Raw genomic sequence first — 23,055 nt, forward strand, 5'->3', positions numbered from 1 at the left:
GAAGTGAGGTCGGGTCCAGATAGGTAGATCTGCGTGTCATCAGTGTAGAGATGATATTGTAAACCGTGGGATTCTAGGAGCTGTCCCAGGCCAAAGGTGTAGATGGAGAAGAGTAGGGGTCCTAGAACTGAGCCTTAGGGAACACCGACAGACAGGGGGCGAGATGAGGAGGTGGTGTGGGAGAGGGAGACACTGAATGTCCGGTCTGTTAGATATGATGAGATGCAGGATAGGGCCAAGACTGTGATGCCAAGAGATGAGAGAATCTTTAACAGGAGGGAGTGGTCCACAGTGTCGAAGGCAGAAGACAGATCCAGGAGGAGGAGGACAGTAGAGTCGCTTGCTCTTGGCGGTTAGTAGGTCATTGGTCACTTTAGTCAGGGCAGTTTCAGTTGAGTGATGTGGTCGGAAGCCAGATTGTAACCGATCAAAGAGGGAGCAGGAGGAGAGGTGGGAGGACAGTTCAAGATGGACATGCTGTTCCAGTAGTTTTGAGGCATAAGGGAGAAGGGATATCGGGCGATAGCTGGACACAGAGGATGGGTCGAGGAAGGGTTTTTTGAGGATAGGTGTGATTGATGCGTGTTTGAATGATGAGGGGAAGACACCATTTGTAAGTGAGAGGTTGAAGAGTTGTGTTAGGATTGGGATGAAGACCTTTGCGAGGTTAGGGATGAGGTGGGATGGAAGCGGGTCAAGCGTGCAAGTGGTGAGATGTGATCTTGACAGAAAGATGGAGAGCTGATCGTCTGTCATGGTGGAGAAGCTGGCTTTGGAACAGGGCTGAGAAGTCAAGAGGAGGGGTATTGGGGGCTGCGGGGCCAAAGCTTTGTCTGATGTTATCGATCTTCTGCTTAAAGAAGGAGGCAAGTTCTTCAGCCGAAATGAGAGGGGAGGGAGGAGATGCTGGGGGACGGAGTAGAGAATTGAAAGTGTTGAAGAGCTGTTTAGGGTTGTGAGTCAGGGAGGATATGAGAGAAGAGAAGTAAGTTTGTTTTGCGGCAGTGAGCGTTGAATTGAAGCTGGCGAGGGACTGCTTGTATGCAGTGAAGTGCTCAGCAGAATGAGATCTCTTCCATCGCCGTTCAGCGATCCTGGAAGCTCGTCTCAGTTTTTGGTCAGGCTGGTTAGCCAGGGCTGCCTATTGATTCTACTTGTTTTGCTGTGCATGAGCGGGGCAGCCAAATTTGAGTGTTGCTGTTATTGTGGTGTTATAAAAAGTGGCAGCAGCATCTGTGTCATGGAAGGAAGCTATGTCTGTAAGAGGGAGAAAGGACTCCAAGAGTGAGTGTAGATTGAGGTGTTTGAGATTTCTGCAAGGGTGAATGAGTTTGTGGAGTGGAGGTTGCGCACTAGGAGGGGAGAAGGAAAATGTCAGTAGGTTGTGGTCAGACAGGGGGAGGGGTGAGTTGGTGAGATTAGTGAGGGAACAGAGGCGGGTGAAGATGAGGTCTAATGTGTGACAATCTTTATGGGTGGCTGCGTATGACCATTGAGAGACCGAAGGAGGCAGTGATCGATAGAAGTTTAGAGACGGCTGAGGTGGAAGTGTCAATGGGGATATTAAAGTCCCCCATGATGATAGTGGGGATGTCGGCTGAGAGGAAATGAAGTAGCCAGGTGGCAAAGTGGTCAAGAAAGGTGGAGATGGCTAGTTCTGGGGGGCGGTAGATGACAGCCAGCTGGAGGTTAGAGGGGGAATACAGGTCCTTCTCAAAAAATTAGCATATAGTGTTAAATTTCATTATTTACCATAATGTAATGATTACAATTAAACTTTCATATATTATAGATTCATTATCCACCAACTGAAATTTGTCAGGTCTTTTATTGTTTTAATACTGATGATTTTGGCATACAACTCCTGATAACCCAAAAAACCTGTCTCAATAAATTAGCATATTTCACCCATCCAATCAAATAAAAGTGTTTTTTAATAACAAACAAAAAAACCATCAAATAATAATGTTCAGTTATGCACTCAATACTTGGTCGGGAATCCTTTGGCAGAAATGACTGCTTCAATGCGGCGTGGCATGGAGGCAATCAGCCTGTGACACTGCTGAGATGTTATGGAGGCCCAGGATGCTTCAATAGCTGCCTTAAGCTCATCCAGAGTGTTGGGTCTTGCGTCTCTCAACTTTCTCTTCACAATATCCCACAGATTCTCTATGGGGTTCAGGTCAGGAGAGTTGGCAGGCCAATTGAGCACAGTAATACCATGGTCAGTAAACCATTTACCAGTGGTTTTGGCACTGTGAGCAGGTGCCAGGTCGTGCTGAAAAATGAAATCTTCATCTCCATAAAGCATTTCAGCCGATGGAAGCATGAAGTGCTCCAAAATCTCCTGATAGCTAGCTGCATTGACCCTGCCCTTGATGAAACACAGTGGACCAACATCAGCAGCTGACATGGCACCCCACACCATCACTGACTGTGGGTACTTGACACTGGACTTCAGGCATTTTGGCATTTCCTTCTCCCCAGTCTTCCTCCAGACTCTGGCACCTTGATTTCCGAATGACATGCAAAATTTGCTTTCATCAGAAAAAAGTACTTGGGACCACTTAGCAACAGTCCAGTGCAGCTTCTCTGTAGCCCAGGTCAGGCGCCTCTGCCGCTGTTTATGGTTCAAACGTGGCTTTACCTGGGGAATGCGGCACCTGTAGCCCATTTCCTGCACACGCCTGTGCACGGTGGCTCTGGATGTTTCCACACCAGACTCAGTCCACTGCTTCCTCAGGTTCCCCAAGGTCTGAAATCGGTCCTTCTCCACAATCTTCCTCAGGGTCCGGTCTCCTCTTCTCGTTGTACAGCGTTTTCTGCCACATTGTTTCCTTCCAACAGACTTACCATTGCGGTGCCTTGATACAGCACTCTGGGAACAGCCTATTTGTTGAGAAATTTCTTTCTGGGTCTTACCCTCTTGCTTGAGGGTGTCAATGATGTTCCCACTCCTCGACGGCTAACCCTTTAACGCCCTATTGAGGACCTAAAATAGAAGAAAGGCTAAATACGCCCTACTCTCAACACCTATACTAATCACCTGCCTGCCAGTGGAGGTTGGCACCCTACTTTACTGCGGTAGGCGCCCCCACTCAACGGCGGCTAGCCCTAGGGTCCCTAATAATCCCTAAGATTAAGGATAGACAAACAGATATTGTCCCACAAACACCGCGATACCCGTAGAAGAGAGGAAAAAAAAAAACACAAAACGAAAAAATAAGGTCCCAAAAATAGATAGATAATAAATTTGGAAATCACAGAAAATAACACTGTACTCTAATGCTATACCACAAAGGGTAAGCCAATAATGTTATAGTGGAGGCACTATGTTAGCCTCCAGGTAATATGATACTGCCCAAATACGGGTATGCTGGGTGCAGCAATATTAATGTCCACAAACAGAAACCCAGCACTCAACTGAGGAACCACTCTCGTGACATTGTATATCAGTATTTGATGTAAAAATAACAACTAGTATGTGTCCATAAATATGGCACAACAACCATGACACAGAGTGGACAAAAAGACAAGCTACAAGGCAGCACCTGGGATCACAATCACCACTAAACAATAAAGTGGCGAAACTTCATCAAAATATATAACACATGAGAATTTCAGGACACAATCGTCCTAATGGTGCAGAAATAGACAATCAGACTTAGATGTCACCAATATACTCATCTATTTGCTGTATTCTCATGGTTTGAACCCGGCTGCTGCCACAAAATCCAGAGCGGTACTATGGACATAACCAGCATCTGTCAGATGGTCCCCAAGCAATGCCCGACGCGTTTCCCCCCCATAGGGAGATCTATCAAAGACAGTGTCGTGCATAGTCACTTTATCCCCCCTAAAAAACAGAGTACATGGCTTGCCAATAGATCCACAGGTACCTTCAAATGCGGGCATTGCTCTTTTTGTAAATATGTTGACGTGTCCAAAACTTTCAGCAGTTCGGCTACAGGCAGGATATTTTCTATCAGACAGTTTGCCAATTGTAGAACTGCTGGCTTGGTGTATCTCTGCACGTGCTCTTGTCCCAGGGACTATGTTGGTAAAACCAAACGTGAACTACGTATTCGCATGAGTGAACACCTTGGTGATATTGGACACAATAGAGATACACCATTAGCGAGACACGTCAACATTGATCATGGAGGTGACAGTAGGTGTCTTTCATTTAAGGTCATTGAAGTAATCACTCCTACGGTCAGACTCGGTGACTTTGATAGAAGGATACTACAACGTGAGGCCAGGTGGACATATTTACTTCAATCCGTGAGCCCTCTGGGCCTTAATGAGCAGTTGTCTTTTGCTAGTTTCATATAGCCATGCAGGGTGGGTCTTTGTATTTATTTATGGCCATGTATATTTATACTTTATGTATTGTTAGGGTCGCATTGATCGACTCTTATCTTGTTATCTTCTGTTATTTTGACTTTATTTATTCGTTGCAGTTTTGTCCATAGGCCATTCACCATTTATTGGATGTATAGATCACGGCTGTGATCTCATAATACATGTTTACCCCCAGCTTCTGATATTACCTTGCAGTTGCTGGGGTACTCTAGCACGCATGCGCTATTATTATGTAATTGCTTGCACTCTGTTTATACAGAGCGCCTCTTATGCGTATTCATATTTGAATTTGGCCGTAATGTTGTGGCCGGTTCTATGGCCGCTCTTCCATTTCTAAGTGGCCGGGTTAGTATTTTGCGGCGCTGTGTAGCACAATACATCGGCCTTCAGTGGTGCACTGTTATTGCCCAGCATCTGCTGGGGTTTATTAGTGCGCCTGCGCTGCGGTCTTGATTATCTCTATGTAACCGTATGCGTGTGACTCTTTTTGTAACAGAGCGCTGGTATGCGCATGCGCGGGGAGTGTTGGCCATTTTTCCTGTGGTCGTATTCTGGCCGCTCCTCCATTTTTGTGTGGCCAGGGCTCACATGATGCGACGCCTTGTTTTCTGAGCGTCCTGGCGGCGTCATTTCCGGCACAGTCCGGCCGACGCTTCCAGGGTGCACCCTGTGTTTGTATAAAAAGGCGGTCTTGGTGAGTGGCGTTCGCCGTTACAGCACCTTCATCTTTTATGTGACTGCATTACCCCTGATGAACCCCCGCCATTCCCTATGGGGGGGAAACGCGTCGGGCATTGCTTGGGGACCATCTGACAGATGCTGGTTATGTCCATAGTACCGCTCTGGATTTTGTGGCAGCAGCCGGGTTCAAACCATGAGAATACAGCAAATAGATGAGTATATTGGTGACATCTAAGTCTGATTGTCTATTTCTGCACCATTAGGACGATTGTGTCCTTAAATTCTCATGTGTTTTATATTTTGATGAAGTTTCGCCACTTTATTGTTTAGTGGTGATTGTGATCCCAGGTGCTGCCTTGTAGCTTGTCTTTTTGTCCACTCTGTGTCATGGTTGTTGTGCCATATTTATGGACACATACTAGTTGTTATTTTTACATCAAATACTGATATACAATGTCACGAGAGTGGTTCCTCAGTTGAGTGCTGGGTTTCTGTTTGTGGACATTAATATTGCTGCACCCAGCATACCCGTATTTGGGCAGTATCATATTACCTGGAGGCTAACATAGTGCCTCCACTATAACATTATTGGCTTACCCTTTGTGGTATAGCATTAGAGTACAGTGTTATTTTCTGTGATTTCCAAATTTATTATCTATCTATTTTTGGGACCTTATTTTTTCGTTTTGTGTTTTTTTCCCTCTCTTCTACGGGTATCGCGGTGTTTGTGGGACAATATCTGTTTGTCTATCCTTAATCTTAGGGATTATTAGGGACCCTAGGGCTAGCCGCCGTTGAGTGGGGGCGCCTACCGCAGTAAAGTAGGGTGCCAACCTCCACTGGCAGGCAGGTGATTAGTATAGGTGTTGAGAGTAGGGCGTATTTAGCCTTTCTTCTATTTTAGGTCCTCAATAGGGCCTTAAAGGGTTAGCCGTCGAGGAGTGGGGGCGCCAACCGCAGAAAAGTAGGGTGCCAACCTCCACTGCCAGGTAGGACTCATTGTAGTTCATTCTAGGGTCCATTAGGTACATTTAATACTGTTTTAATATCTTGGATAAATATAGTTTTTTAATGGTATCATTAAAAGTTATTTTTTAGGGATCTCTGTTTCTTGTTTTGGTGGTTATATGTCTCTGAGATTCCGTACTATTGTTATTGGGTTTTTCAAGGGTGTCAATGATGGCCTTCTTGACATCTGTCAGGTCGCTAGTCTTACCCATGATGGGGGTTTTGAGTAATGAACCAGGCAGGGAATTTATAAAAGCCTCAGGTATCTTTTGCATGTGTTTAGAGTTAATTAGTTGATTCAGAAGATTAGGGTAATAGGTCGTTTAGAGAACCTTTTCTTGATATGCTAATTTATTGAGACAGGTTTTTTGGGTTATCAGGAGTTGTATGCCAAAATCATCAGTATTAAAACAATAAAAGACCTGACAAATTTCAGTTGGTGGATAATGAATCTATAATATATGAAAGTTTAATTGTAATCATTACATTATGGTAAATAATGAAATTTAACACTATATGCTAATTTTTTGAGAAGGACCTGTAGATGCAGGCGGAGTGCACCTCAAACGAGGGTAGAGTAGTGGAGGGTGGTAGTGAAATTGGGGTAAAGGAGCAGGTGTCAGACAGGAACAAGCCATCCCCTCCACCACGTTTGTTGCTGGGGCGAGGGGTGTGAGAGAGGTGGTAAGACATTACCAGAAGTCATCCGGCTAGTCATCCTATTGAGAAAATGAGGTCTAGTCTCTTGTCCATAGCTATGGTTAACACTACAGCCCCCTATACCCAATCAGCCTCATGTGTATGGGGGCGCTGGCCGACTGATGACCGGAGGAGACGTCGGTTTAGCATGTCCGATTTCAGATTGCTGATCAGATTGTTCTCCCAGAGATAAGCTGCCGGATGAAACTTTCTCATAGCCAAGCGAGCCAATGTATGGGAGTGTTGGTAAAGATAGCAGTCAGCCAAGAGATCGACCAGTTCTTGGCAAACAGCCATCTAATATGCAGAACTGTAGAAAAAGACATGGAGAGCACATCCCAATATTCACATGTGTGGTGAGACCATTGTGGCTGCGGTTTTGTGCCTGTAGGGCAGTGCGGTCTGCAGTCATGAGGATTCTGACTCAGAGCATGGGTGCTGTGGGGCCCTCGGTCGCCCACCCTGCTGATGCACTCTCGCTGTGACGGTGGATTACGCAAGTTTACGCTCCTTTTAGGCTAGTGACTCACCAAGGGGTTCACCGTGACGTGGTAGTGGGCTTCATACAGTCTGATCAGAAAGTTAAACTAAGAACCAAACATCACTAACAGGCTTGCATTGTGAATAAAAAGAGTATACCAATGCATGTCAGTCCGAAATGTACACTTTTAGGCCTCTGTTGGGAGATTTCTTGCTGTATAAAAGACAAATACGGGCTCTAAACATGATGTGAACAGAGCCCTACACTAATCATACAAACTACTGTAGACTCATTGGATTGATGAGAACCTCTACTAGAGCCCAATATGTCATCTTCTAAAAGCATTTTACAGCCACTCTACAACATTTCTCACGATCTGCATCTCATAATTCTGATGAAGAGGCCGGCTTCCTCACATCAGGGCCGATGCCGCAGAATATATCAGCAGGATCTTGTGCCTGCACCTACGGTAATACTACAGATGATATACAGACCTGATCGGCTCATTTTTACCATCTATACTTTAAATGTTCTGCACAGTGGTGAAAGCATAGGAATAGTCATTTATAAAGTCACTACTTTCTGAGGGCACACAACCACTAATTCATATAATATTCTAGTCTCATGGGCCATTAATTTAATTTATACATGTAAGTGTTCCACCTTTTTGAGATCATCCATTTTTGTCACAACGAATGGTGGATCATCATTTACACCTGGGACAACACTACGTGCTATACATTTTTACTGAATACATAAAAATGAACCGATCTCATTGTAAATACAGACTGATCTGTGACAGCATGATATAAAGAAGAGGAAGCTGAGCAAAACATTATATAGGTTTGTTTGTAAAGATTCATATAGAGGTAAATATGACACAAAAACATGGTAACACAATAATCCAAAATCAATCACTAAATACCTACTCATACCATGTTAACAATAATAGGACAATAGAGCCTATCACCAAATACTACATAGAAAACGAAAAAAAGATGATCAAAAGGCCATAATATATGAAAAAAATACCAACTTTATTAATGAAACAATATAAAAGCATATGATCATGGTGTAACATAGGGACAAAAACACCCATAACGTACTATCACTCATACTGCGCACACCCACAGGATATATATGGCAACAAGATTAGTAACAGGGAATAGTAAAAGGAAGACCCTAAAAGGGTAACCAATAATAAATAACTACAATTGCAACTTGCCCAAACTACTGCCCACAGGGAGGACTCACTAGCTACATGCAATATGTGCCTGCAATGCAAAACTCCTATAACGTATTGTTGCTATCCCGAGTACTCCCAGTTATCCCCACAGTTGGTAGCATACACGGCTACAAAGCCCCATAATGACTGGCCAATGTATAGATGATTACCTGCTCCAACCTGTATGGGGGATGTTGCCAGCACCTGCGGTAGCGCGTCTGCCCCAACGCGCGTTTCGGTCTCCTTTATCAAGGGGCCGTGTTTGTAAAGATTCAGCATAACTTATATTTTATTAATTGAAATCCCCAATGTTTGCATGGATGAGTCCATTAGGTGGTCCTATTCAGTGACTGACATCTATCTCTGCATGCAATCATGTAGGGAATATGGTCCATCTCTGGATAGGACTGTCCACTGGAATAAAATGCATACAAACACCCAAGAACACCATCCTCACAGTAAAACATGGTGGTGGTAGCCTCCTGCTGTGGAAATGTTTTTTGGCAGACGGGACAGAGAAAATAAGCCGAGTCAAGGAGGAAGATGGATGGTGTGAAATAGCGGGATATTCTTGAGCAAAACCTGCTTTAATCTGTGATTTGAGACTGGGACGGAGATTCACCCCCCCAAGAAAACAATGACCCAAAGCAACACTCGAGTGGTTTAAGGGGAAACGTGTAAAGTTTCTGGAGTGGCCTAGTCAAAGCCCAGACCTTCATCCAATTGAGAATTTATGGTCAGACTTGAAGATTGCTGTTCACCAGAGGAAGCCATCAAACTTGAAGGAGCTGGATCAGTTTCGCCTTGAGAAATGGTCAATAGTTACAGTGAAAAGATGTGGAAAGCTCAGAGACTTGTCTAAAGCGACTCGCAGCTGTAACTGCGGCAAAAGAGGCTCTACAAAGTACTGACTTTAGGGGGTTGAATACTTATGCACATTAAAGTTTTCAGTTAATTTGTCCCATTTGTTTGCTTTACAATAAGAAAAAAAATTTTTTCACAATTGTAGGCATGTTATTTACATGAACTGATGCAAACCCTCAGAAAAAAAACTCAAGAGAAAATCCTGGTTGTGAGGAAGCAACACACAAAAAATGCCAAGGGGGGTTAATACTTTCACAAGCCCTATGAGTAAAGAAATTTTATTTAACTATTTTGAACCCAGAGATTGATTACTTGAGCTTCTTCATTTAGTGATGGATACCATTTAACGTGTTACAAAGAAATATAAAAGTGAATGGTCATGCTATGACTACGTCTGGATGAAAACTACAGAGTGTGTGACCTTCAGAAAACCAGAGCGGCCAAAACACAATCCCTGTAAAGACTGTTCAGCCCCGTCCAGATGCAATACCTGTATCACCCCCATGACCCAAGCATCATGTGCCATTTGTAAAACTTACGCACCAGAGGTGCCAAATGTGACCCTAAGCTCTGCATTGCTACATCAGAAGGTCCAGCGAAGACGAATTACAAGTGAGGGTCAATTAGAGAACACATACAACATTGCATCTACATATTCATTGTCAGATTTGCAACAAACAATCCTACTTCAGAAAAACATATGGTAACAGATAACGATTTTACTTTCCTTCCCCTGTAGACATCAGTCCCAACTCAAAAATTCCTAAAACTATCCAACACCCAGTGAACAGGAGACCAACATGCAATAAAACCTCCAAATTTCCAACATTTTAAAATCATTCCCCATATGGACCAAGTGTTTTGTTTAACCCTGCTGTTCTGTTGGTCAAAAATGACCGACTTTGAACTTCAATATTCTTTAAAATATTCAAGATGCGGCTCTGAAACCCATGGCCGACCGACCCATCCTCATTTAAGTCAATCAACCACAAGTTTCAGAACCGCATCTTGAACACCCCAAAAAATACCAAAGTTCAAAATAGGTCTCCCCAGACCGAACAGAACAGCAGGGTTAAGGTTTTTTTTTCTTCCTATTTTCTGATTATCTACGCCTCATTTTTGAGAAGAGAAAAAAAAAGAACTCCCTTCTCGAAGACCATTTTACCCTAATTTTCAATGATCATCTCAAAGAGCTTGACTACGTAATAAGACATATACACACACACACATACAAATATATATATATATATATATATATATATATATATATATATATATATATATATATATATATATATATATATATATATATACACACACACATACTAGATTGTGGCCCGATTCTAACGCATCAGGTATTCTAGAGCAGAGGTCCCCAACTCCAGTCCTCAAGGCCCACCAACAGGTCATGTTTTCAGGATTTCCTTTGTATAGCACAGGTGATGCAATTATTACCTGGGCAAGACTAAGGAAATCCTGAAAACATGACCTGTTGGTGGGCCTTGAGGACTGGAGTTGGGGACCTCTGTTCTAGAGTATGCATGTCCCCGTAGTATATGGACAATGATGATTCCAGAATTTGCGGCAGACTGTGCCCGTTGCTGATTGGTCGAGGCAACCATTATGACATCTACATGCCCGTCGCTGAATCAGAAACGTGGGATTTCTACGTAGTTTATGACATAATCGTCGCTGTGCCCGTCGCTGATTGGTCGAGGCCTGGCGGCGTCGACCAATCAGAGACGTGGGATTTCCAAGACAGACAGACAGACGGAAAAGCCCTTAGACAATTATATATATACTAGATTGTGGCCCGATTCTAACGCATCGGGTATTCTAGAATATGCATGTCCCCGTAGTATATGGACAATGATGATTCCAGAATTCGAGGCAGACTGTGCCCGTCGCTGATTGGTCGAGGCAACCTTTATGACATCATCGCCATGGCAACCATTATGACATCTACGTCGATACTGTGCCCGTCGCTGATTGGTCGAGGCGAATTCGCGGCAGAATGTGCCCGTCGCTGATTGGTCGAGGCAACCTTTATGACATAATCGTCGCCATGCTGTGCCCGTCGCTGATTGGTCGAGGCCTGGGGGCCTCGACCAATCAGAGACGCGGGATTTCCAGGACAGACAGACAGAAAAACCCTTAGACAATTATATATATAGATAGACTAGATTGTGGCCCGATTCTAACGCATCGGGTATTCTAGAATATGCATGTCCCCGTAGTATATGGACAATGATGATTCCAGAATTCGCGGCAGACTGTGCCCGTCGCTGATTGGTCGAGGCAACCTTTGTGACATCATTGTCGCCATGGCAACCATTATGACATCGTCGCCATGGCAACCATTATGACATCTACGTCGATACTGTGCCCGTCGCTGAATCAGAAATGTGGGATTTCTACGTCCTTTATGACATCATCATCGCTGTGCCCGTTGCTGATTGGTCGAGGCCTGGGATTTCTACGTCGATACTGTGCCCGTCGCTGATCAGAGACGCGGGATTTCCAGGACAGACAGACAGATGGAAAAACCCTTAGACAATTATATATAGATATAGATAGATAGATAGATAGATAGATAGATAGATAGATAGATAGATAGATAGATAGATAGATAGATAGATAAATACACAAATCATCTGTGGGGTCTGCTCAGTGCAGGCTTTTGGACTGGGTTACTTGATAACACTGCGCCGAGGAGCAATGAGCAATGCAAGCGACAATTGTAAGCTGTATTAGACATTTACACATCTGGACTGCTGGGGACAAGACTTGAGAATAGATTTCTTTCATTAAGGAAATAAATGAAAGAAAAAAAAGTGCAAGTTACTTCAGAATATTTGAAGCATAAATCAGAGTACTGTGCAGCTGATGAAATTCAATCTACAAATAAGTAGAATTTATACTGATAGAAAGTGGCGGCCGGCTCACAACCTACTCCCCACATTCTGCCTGCCATCGCTCTGCCATTTCTAAACCCATATTATGTCTTGCACATTCTGGCGGCCCCTTTTTAGTGAGTAAGATTTAGGATTCTATGGAGATCCAACTTTGAATCTGGAGCAGCATTGGTTTCGGGGGTCCAAATACGGAAAACACGAATGTAATGCGACCATACTGCAAACATCATCAAGTGAAGACTCAAAGTCCTCATCGATTTGACAAGAATTTCACAGATAGGATACAGTCACACGTTGCGTACTTGTAGCCTTTTTTTCCTACGTCAAAAACAAGAATGGTGGCAGGAAAAAAGCTCAGTGCAATAAGCACCATTTTACCTGTACTTTTTACCTATTCACTTATGCTTTCACCCACCCCAAGCACTGCAAAATAGCTGAAAGAAAAACATGCAACAGGGCTAAAAATATGCAGGAAAAAAAGCAGTGTGTGAACGAGTTTCCAGAATGCCCATTTATTAAACTCTGAGGCAACATTCACACGTTCAGTATTTGGCGAGTTTTTTACCTCAGTGTGTGTAAGGCTACTTTCATACTTCCGTCTTTTGTCCTCCGTCGCAATCCGTCGTTATGGGCAAAAAACGGATCCTGCAAATATGCTCGCAGGATGCGTTTTTTGCCCATGGACTTGTATTAGCAACGGATGGGCACACGTCGCATCCGTAGTGTTTTGGTGGTCGCGACGCACAAAAAAAGTTCAATGTAACTTTTTTGTGCGAAGTGTCTGCCATTTTCGACCGCACATGCATGGCCGAAACTCACCCCCTCATCCCCGGACTGCAGAATGGGCAGTGGATGCGTTGAAAAACTGTATCCGCTGCCCACGTCTTGCAGTTATTTCACAACGTCCGTCGGCCCGACGCATTGCGACGGACCCGTACCGATGGAAGTGTGAAAGTAGCCCAAGCCAAAACCAGGAGTGGGTGATAGATGCAGAAGTGGTGCATATGTTTCTATTATACTTTTCCTCTGATTGTTCCACTCCTGGTTTTGGCTACAAATACTGATAATAATTAATAATAATAATAATTTTTATTTATATAGCGCCAACATATTCCGCAGCACTTTACAATTAAGCGGGGACATGTACAGACAATAAATTCAGTACGAGTTAAGACAATTTAAACAGTGACATTAGGGGTGAGGTCCCTGCTCGCAAGCTTACAATCTACAAGGAAAGGGGGGACACAACAGGAGAAACGTGCTTGTTATTTCGTGTCTGGCAATTATAATAAATAGGGATTTTCATATGAAGCTGCATGATCCGGTCATCAGCCCGTGTGTTTAAGTGTAATAGTCAAGTATGATGTAAAATACTGACCAAATACTGATACTGTGAAGGTGACCTTGCTGTCAAACGCTGGACATTTTGCGCACCAAAACGCTGCTTAAAACATGCAGTGAAAAAGCCAAGGATGGACATACAGTTACACTACTGACAATGTGTGAGCTCTGTGCTGAAAATACTTCCAGTGGATTCAATATTCACTCCAAAAAGAGAAATACCACGTCTAGCCTAGATCTAGTTTAGAACATTGCTAATATGGCATAGACTGGCATACATAGTGGATTTAATGGATCCATTTGGCATTCAAAACCCCGCAGGGACCAAAGTAAAAAAATCCTTGGGACCGTTTCCTTTGTATGTTAACATCATAAGTCCTGACATAGTAAATGTACTGTGGCTCTGCTACAGTTCAGAAAAGAACAGTTTCACATGTGTTTTTCATGTAAAATATGGAGGTTAGGAAGACAAAGTGTGGTTGGTTGCGAACCAGTAGATCGTAGTAAAATGTATGCAAAGAAATGTATAAGCAAAGAACACAATATGTATAAAAAAAATTAAAGGAAATCTGTTACCAGACTTTTGCCACCTCATTTGAGAGTACCATGATGTAGGGGAAGAGACCCCGATTCCAGAGATGTATCACTTACTGGGCTCATTGCTGCAGATTTGCCAAAATTAATATTCTCTGCTGCGGATCTAGCAGGTCTCTGAATGCTGAGCTCTGAACAACCCCTCAAGATGTATGCACACTCTACGCGGAAAAATGCCAACTTGTGGTGGGTCTGAAGATATACAGAGCTCATCAATATGTAGATTACATGGCAGCAGGTTTACTAGTCCTCCCTTGATAATCTCCTTCAGATAAAAGTGTTTTTTTTCTGTAAACTACAGCAAGCAATCACATAAGGGATACTTCGTAGGAATCAGGGTCTCTGCCAACACATCATACTGCTCTCAAGTAATAATAATAAAATAAATCAATCAGAAAACCAGGTGACAGACTCCATTTAAGATCACCTGTAAAGAAGGTCTATGTTTGTTACCATCTGCATAAAATGTACACGAGATTCAGAAATAAAAGTTCCGGTATGACTGCAGGGTGTTCATGAGTATGTGTACGGCACGCTTGCTTTTGCTTTCCATTGAAAATTAATGCAAAACCTTACAACTGTTTATTTTTTCCAAATCTAAAGATATCGTCAGATGTTAAAGTATTTTTTACTGTTGTGTGTCAACTAACTCATAGGCTAGGTAGTCAATTATACTATCAATAAATTACAAAAACTGAATCCAGATGTATATGGCAGAGTACCCATAGACTAAAATGGACATAGGGGAAATAAACAAAAATATTATATTTTAACTACTGTACATTTGTCGCATACACCATCCGGCTGCTGATGGGAATCTAGCCTTGAGAGTTTGCGTCATTTTATATTCGGAAATGAAAAGTAAACTCGATACAAACTCGGCTTTGGGAAAATGGCCGCCGCGATCTCTTCTGCGCACGCGCGGCATCCCGCGGCCATTTTCCTGAAGCCCCGTGCAGCAGAGCACTACATCTGCGCACGCGCGGCCCCAGGAAGATGGCCGCCCGCACCGATGAAAGGAATGACAGCGCAGATCGCGCGCTGTGTCTTCACGTGGGCACAGGGAATCCGGACCTTGGACATGCGCACACCACTACGCCACCAACGGAAACCTGGGGAAGAAAAGAACGCTGTGAACACGCCCACCTGACCAGACCAGCCTGATTGACAGGCGAAAACGCCGACTTTGGTAATGTATTTCTCGGCATACATGGGGAATCAGGGTACACTACATACACCATAGTAACGCACAGCACAGGCCCTATTTAACAGTATTTATATCTCAATCTCAAAAAACGGGGTGACAGGTTCACTTTAAATAAAATAGATATTTTTTCCAGTCTGTAACCTATTCATTCAAAGCAATAAATTCTTTGAAAGTGGATTATTCCCAGCTGTGAAAGGCCGCTTTGTCAGGTAATTGCCATTAGCTTTGCCTTTAGATAACGGATGCAGTCTGAAGTCAGGCCTGATGTGAAAGTTGTCATTCGCCATAATGCACACGTTCTCCGGGTTTGAGGTTGTGTGGCAACATGTACTCAACGTTTGTACAGCACACGTGGGGCTCACACACTGTTAGGCTAGGTGAACACGTTGCGAAATGGGGTGCAGAATTTTCCGCGCAAAATCCGCATCTCCTGGCAGAAAACGCAGGTGCGGATTTTGTGCATTTTTGATGCGGATTTTCTGCGTTTTTTTACCCCTGTGGATTTCTATAATGGAAGGGGTCAGAAACGCTGCACTTCCGCACAAAAGAAGTAGCATGCTGCTACTTTTCATCCGCAGCGGTATTCATGCGGATTTTTCAGCACAGCATTTTTTTTTCTATTGATTTACATTGTACTGTAAATCACTTTGCGGAACTGCAGCGTTTCTGCGTGGAAATATTCACTGCGGATCCGCATCGTGTGCACACAGCCTAACTGGAGTCAGAACAGTTTAAGGCTGCGTTCACACATCCACGTGACTCGTCCTAATGCGGTCTCTTTTTTCTCAGCACAGTGACCTGTAGTACTTCACTGATCTACGCACATCAGTTTTTCAAAATGGATCAGGTCTCTGGTCCATGAGACTCCGAGCAGGTCCTAGTCTCATCTCTTGTGAATCGGACTCTGCCATTGAAGTCAATGGGGATCCGTGAGACATACACATACTTTGTACAGGGTGATGCACTCGCTACTTTACCCGGAGAAATTGCTGTAACTTCTTAAAGACGATCGCTCCCAATGAACATAGCTTGGTTCATGAGAAACTGAGGTTTTAAAGCAGGTGGTAAAAATGTCCACCATTCGCATCCAAGCATGCCTGCACACGCCGCTCAATATGGCTGAATGTATCCCGCAGGATGTCTGGGGTCATAGCCTGAATTTCTTGAATGTTCTTTCGGAGTGCCTGTAATGTTTGTGGCTTCTTACTCTACATTCGGTCAAATGGATCCAAAGAAAAAAAATCCTTTTTCTCTTGATTTTGCCTTTTCAATTCCTGAACGACAGTGACACTGTACGGGCAAATCTGACCTTTGATGGCCGCCCATTGACATGTGGAATACGACATGCTTGTCTCCTGGCTAAGCCTGTGCAGCGATTTAGGTGGAGATGCCAGAAGTTGTTGATTCACATCTTGAATTGTTTCCTCAAACATTTTTGGACGTCCTCCATCATGCCTATCCAGTGGTGTTCCTGTACATTCCAGGTTATTTACCAATGACTGAAAACAGGGTTTAGACGGCGGATTTCGACCTCCAAACTACTTTATAGACTTTCATTATGGCACCTCTTTAAAGTCTCTGTTTTCCAATAAGTTTTCACAATGATAACACGCGCCTCCAAACTATCTGTGCATTGATAACAAGTGAAGGAATTCAGCAAGAGTGAAATGCAAGCACCGAACAAACTAGCGGATACCACCGGGGGGACAAGTTGGCGAAACCCTTCGGTGCGAGGAAGTTTCTCATCACCGTTAATGAGGGTCAGTGCACTCTCACTTCCCATGAGCCGAGGTATGTACAGTCCATATTGAAGTACGGTCGACCTCTTTTAGAAGTTACAGCAATTTTCCAGGTAAAGTAGTTCTATCCGAGTTTTACCCGCTTTTAACTAGTCTATTACTAAGTTAATGTATAAAAATAAAAAAAGTTCAGCCAGCCTTCTTGCTTCAGTGAAAAAAAAAAAAAAAAACGGATGAGAAAAAACTGATACAATTAAGAGGACACCTGAGAAAAAATGGTTTTGTTTTTCTAGAATGATAACACTCTTGCGAATGAGTGAGTGTAATCTATGTAGCATTCATATATCCTTGTGGTGGGGCTTGTGCAGACGACCAAAATCGTTGGACAAGTGCTATCTGTGGTTTTGATGGATAGCACTCATCCCCATGTTATTCTATAGGGCCGTACACATGTCCGATCTTATCCTCGGTCAGAGCTGTCCAGGAAAGAAAAAAAAAAAAAAGTCACAGCATGTCAGAATATGATCCAATATTTGGATGCAAGTAAATGAGGACATGAAAAACCTTGACCTGCACTTGGATGACATCGGAATGTGGTCAAATTTCCATGGACTGATAAGATGGAGAGGATGGATGAAAAATGTTCTCCATCCTCTCATCTGAGGAAATCGAATCACTCTATGCTGACTCTCTGATCAGAGAGTGATTTTCATAGTGGATACAATTCTCTCTTAAGAGAGAATTTACGCTCGTGTGACCCTAGCCTCACTATCCAAGAAAATTGAACCATTTTTTCTCAGGTGTCATCCCTAGTTGTTGCATCTGTTTTTTTTTTCACTGAAGTAGGTACACTGCCTGAATTTTTTATTCAATGACTCTTGGTAATTAGGGTTGATCGAATAACTTCGGATGAGTTTATCTGAATAGCTGAATCCGGAACATGGATACCTGGAGCACTCCCAGTAATCCGGCACGTGTCGCGGCTGTGTGACAGTCACAACACATACATGGAGAGCGTGTGTGTTGTAATGGTCACACAGCCATGACACATGCAGCCCCAATCTTGACACCGCCGAATTCCTGCAGTGGTGGTCCTGCCTCCTGTGACCCTGCTCCACCCCCCCCCCCCCCCCCCCAGCAAGCTACTTTCGGACTATAATTTGTGTGTGGGTGGAGGGAAACTGTCTTATAGCTCAAAAAATACAGTATGTCTTTCTACTTTAATTCGTCTTATATGGATTCTCATTGACTTTATTGGCTGACTGACCACAAAACAGATGAGAATAGGACATGCTCTGAGTCTCACGGACAGGAGACAAGGATCCGTGCATATGGATCAATAAAACTTCATGGGTCCATGTGCTGTCCAAGAAAAGAAATGGACATCACTTAGATGTGTCACATGGATGAGTGAATGAAGCCTAAAAGTTATGAAAGACCAATGCAATAAAGAATATACTAAAGTAGATGAGATCTGACAACTGCTTCTAGCTCAACTTATGATCATTATTGTCAAAGTCACAAACCCCTGACCTACGGTACATGACCTGAGTGCCACAATCCCATGCTATTAGTTTGGATAATCCACAGCAACAAAGGCAGACATTGAATGGGAAGTCTTCTAGTAGGTGGGGAACTGTGACAGCTTCTTACAGCTAGACCTCCTGGGCGGTCAGACGCAAAATTAATGCTCTATTCAACGGCACATAATTGTATGGTTTCTATTGAACAATCATCTAATGAAATGCCAGTTTGGGATAAATAGTGTTTAAACATGGTATCATCATCTGCATGCCATGCTACTAAACTCCTTCTAAACCAAGTGTGCCCACATCAGAATTGAAGCAGTCGTATGTCATCCTACATGGCAATTTCATTTTGCAGGGCAGAAGGAATATAAACCCATAACAATACATTTCCCATGGTATCCCACAGTTTCCACTTTGACAAATACACATTTTTGCTGCCTTACCAGCAGGAGGTAGATCTTTTAGAATGGGACATATATTTATATTGTAATGCTCTTAGAGTGTTTGGATATGTCTTTCACGAGGGTACAATGAAAATTTTTCTTGGAGAAGTCATTGAAATTCTTTGAAGATGTGAAATAACTGATGAACTGCACTTTCTAAAGAGAATAACATCTCTCTAAACTTCAAAACCGTTCCACGGAGCGCTGTCACGTATAGACCATGTATGAAAAGGCATGAGTAATCAGTTTTCACCACTCAATCCCTGACTTTTCAGGTAGGTCTTGGCATGATAAATACCACATTATCACTTTGGCACAATGTCGCTTCGTTTCTACCACTTATTTTTCATGACAACCAATTATAAGCTGAGAGTGGCACATTTGTAGAGTTTATACACATTTTCACACAAACATGAACATAATTTTAAAAATCCATGCAAACGCAGATTCATATACGAATCACTACATAGATCATAAATACCCCCTTGTTCCTCATTGTCAGGCAGTTGCACAGGGTTTGGAGGTCTGAACAAGAGCGAACTGTCAGTGTCCCTGAGGCATCCAAGAAACTGATATCCTGTTATGGTGACTGATGCACAGCTATTACACTGCTGGCTCGCTAGTGGCCATATGTTTAACATGTCCATGGCCAGACGGGCTCTGGGAATTCAATCCTTGAATATTAGTCTGTTCCATGCCTCAGCAACTTTTGTTAGTCTGGTTCATTCAAATTGTTGAAAAAGTAATGTAGACTGAGAGAACCAGCAACAATTTTAAATCCGCAGACTATATAAGACTGACAGCAACAAGTGTAGAGAGAATGAAGGTCTTATTATGGAGTGTCAAGATGGATAGCTCGAACATGGGAATGCTACTCAACACAAAGACAACAAAGATATTGACTACTGCTAAGTATGACCGGGACACGTACGAGATGGACAGCGATGAACTGGAAGTTGTAAAGGACAACGATGATGATCGATGAGGACTCAAGATGCAGCGAGGACACCAGAAGTCAACAGGAGAATAGCTAGGGACAAATCAACAATGATGTCACTGGACAAGGTCTTCAAATAGAGGAACATCTCACTGGCGACAAAGACAGCTCTTTTCTGTGGTAATATACTCAAGAGACTTTGGACATATTACATCTAGACAGCAATCGCTGGAGAAAAACATCATGGTTGGAAGAATAGAAGGAACAAGGCGAAAAGGAAGACCAGCAACCCAAAGGCTTAATACTATCAAGATATTGGCAAAGACCCTGGTGGACCTGTCTAGGCTTGCACAAGATCGATATTCCTGCATATCATTCATCCATTCCTCAAGTCGCCATTGCCCAAAACTGAGCCAAAGGCTATTAAACAAAAAAAAGTAGGTTTATAAATGAGTACATGGAGTTAAAAAAAAAAAAAAAAAAATAGAGAGTTAATGAATTATGATGTATAGAGCAACAGCTGAAGAGAGTGAAAGTAATAAGTTTCTTCAGTTAAGCGCGTTTTTTAGTCCACTTGCGGAATGGACACAAATCAATCGATCAGAGCATGCACTGTTTTGGCCAGTGTCATGGATGAGAATGGTGTATGCAGCGCCTGATTCCATCAGCATTTTGTGGACGTGACTGGCCCATTTTTTTGATAGGGGAAAAGAAAGGAGATATTTGAAAAGAGACAGGTATTCAGATAAAAACTAGAACTGCATATTTTTATTTCTGAGTAAAAGACATCCCAGTTAAGAATTTCTCTTTTTTTGCAGACTCTACAGCCTCAAACACTATTGTTCCATATGGACGGTATCAGAGAGGTATCAGAGATGTGCTACATCTAAGCTTGCTAGAGGGTCTCCCAAAGTCTCCTTTTGAAAACCTTGAACATTATTTCCACATTATGGAATGAAATCTGATGACCTGAGGCCACGGTTCATTAAAAAGTATCATACTACTTCTTACTCTTCCTTTGTGACTGAGCACGGCTATCTAACTCAACCGTGGAAGTTCACCGCTGCCTTTTCAGAACGGTTCCCAGATGAAAGCAGTTCTATTCTTCTCACACATAACCTTTATGCAGAGTGCCCTCAGTTTTTTCATGTCTGGTATTCGGCCTTGGAAGAATTTTACATGCAGGGTTGCATTAAGAGAAATATCATGTAAACACTTTTTCAGACATTCAGTTATTAACATGAGTTAATACAAAGCATGTAACTCAACATACAGACTTTTTACTCATTTTCCCTGGTTGTGATTCTTATATGGAAGCCAACATATTTTTCTGTAGGTGCATGGTAGGGCTAAGGTTTCATAACCCATGACTCTTGTGGCATCTGTGGCCTAGGGCGATGCTCTAGTCCTCCTTTAGGCTTTACACTGCAATTATGGGCGCTTCGTCAACTGCTATTTACATTACCAAATCTAACAAGCTGATCAGGGCATCAATGCATGCAAAAATAATTAGCCTTATTGTATTGGGCACTAATGTCTGACTCCTCCATTACAAAACACAAATAATCTTGGCCATAGAAAAATTACACTAAGTCATATTTTCATTTGCAGTCTTGCCATACCATGTTGTCCTTTTGGGGAAAAAAATTAAGTTTTTCACTAATTTCGCATCAATGACCTATCCTTATCAGCTGTGGTGGCAGCCAGATACAAACTGTATACGGAGCAGGAAATCCCCTTCACGTTACGTTATTTAGAGGACTATTGCTAACTGCAGGTCAGCTCCTATTACAGCCAACCGGAGCTGGCAATGGTGGATTGCTGGGGGTGTCATTAATATAATAGTAAACGGGTTTCCTCATAAACAACGTTTCTAACCATGCTCGAGAGCTAATAGGGGGTCTTTCGTGTGCTCAAATATTGTGTTCGAGTCCCTACGGCCGCATGTCTCGCAGCTGTTCAACAGCCGTAACACAAGTGGGGATTACATAACAGACAGGCAATCCCTGCATGTGTTGTGGCTGTCGAATAGTCGCGAGACATGCGGCCGTAGGGACTCAAACATATTTTCTGAGCACGTCGAAGATACTCTATTAGCACTTGAACATGGTCCGATAACACCTTATCCAAGCACGGTTCGCTCATCACTATTCATAACCTATTCGCAAGACACTAATCAAAGAATAATCACTGAGGGGTCCGGCTGCTAGGATCCCGCAAATCATGAAAGTTCCCTATAGTGAACCACTGCTCCAATTATTGTTGATAGGAATAGTGGTTGCACATGCGCTCTGCTGCTTCATTCACACAGGGACTTTTGGCCCAATGGTCAGTCCACCAGTAATCAATCATGTTTCACCAATCTATGAATAGATGAGAGATGTTGTTAATGGAGCAACCACCATTAACATTACGTGTTGTATGCATAAAAACAAAACACAATTTAGGTATTTAACTACTTAGAATATAGCATTACGGTAGTAACAAAACGCCATGAAACAAGACTTCTTAGATTATAAAAGTGTGTGCAACCTATAATTTTGACCAATGAAAACCAGACAATGAAACAAATTTTTTTTTTAAGATCAGATTGTAAATTTTATTTAGAGCACCACTCCAGCATTTCTTTTAAAACTGCACTGCTGGAGTGGTGCTTTACATGCAAGTCCCCTGCCCCATGTCTCATACTCACCTGCCACCGCCTTCATCCTTCTCCAGCGTTGCCTCCATCGATCTCTGGCGAAAAGTTACCTGCCGGCAGCTCCAGTGTTTCATGAAGAACACTAGATGTCACTTTTCAATACATCTGTAGGAGAGCCTCGCATTGAGCTCTTGTGGTATAACTTCAGACTTCCAGCCAGTCAGAAGTTACGGGCACAAGATGGCGCCACGAGGCCAGAGCAGAGTCAAAGATGAAGCTGCTAAGGTGAATATAAGAACGGGGCAGGGGCCTTACATTTAAAGCGCCTCCTCAGAACTAAGAAAAATAAATACTGGAATGGTGCTTTAGAAAAGGGGTTTCCACTT

The 23,055-nt window shown here is 43.0% G+C and overlaps 1 protein-coding gene across 7 annotated transcripts in view; it reads right to left on the bottom strand.

Moving 5' to 3' along the window:
• The window catches only part of MSI2 (musashi RNA binding protein 2), a 973,036-nt gene that overhangs the window by 730,440 nt on the left and 219,541 nt on the right, over positions 1-23,055 (bottom strand). The window lies entirely within an intron of this gene.

Source organism: Ranitomeya imitator, chromosome 3 (assembly GCF_032444005.1).
Source record: "Ranitomeya imitator isolate aRanImi1 chromosome 3, aRanImi1.pri, whole genome shotgun sequence".
NCBI classification, from domain to species: domain Eukaryota; kingdom Metazoa; phylum Chordata; class Amphibia; order Anura; family Dendrobatidae; genus Ranitomeya; species Ranitomeya imitator.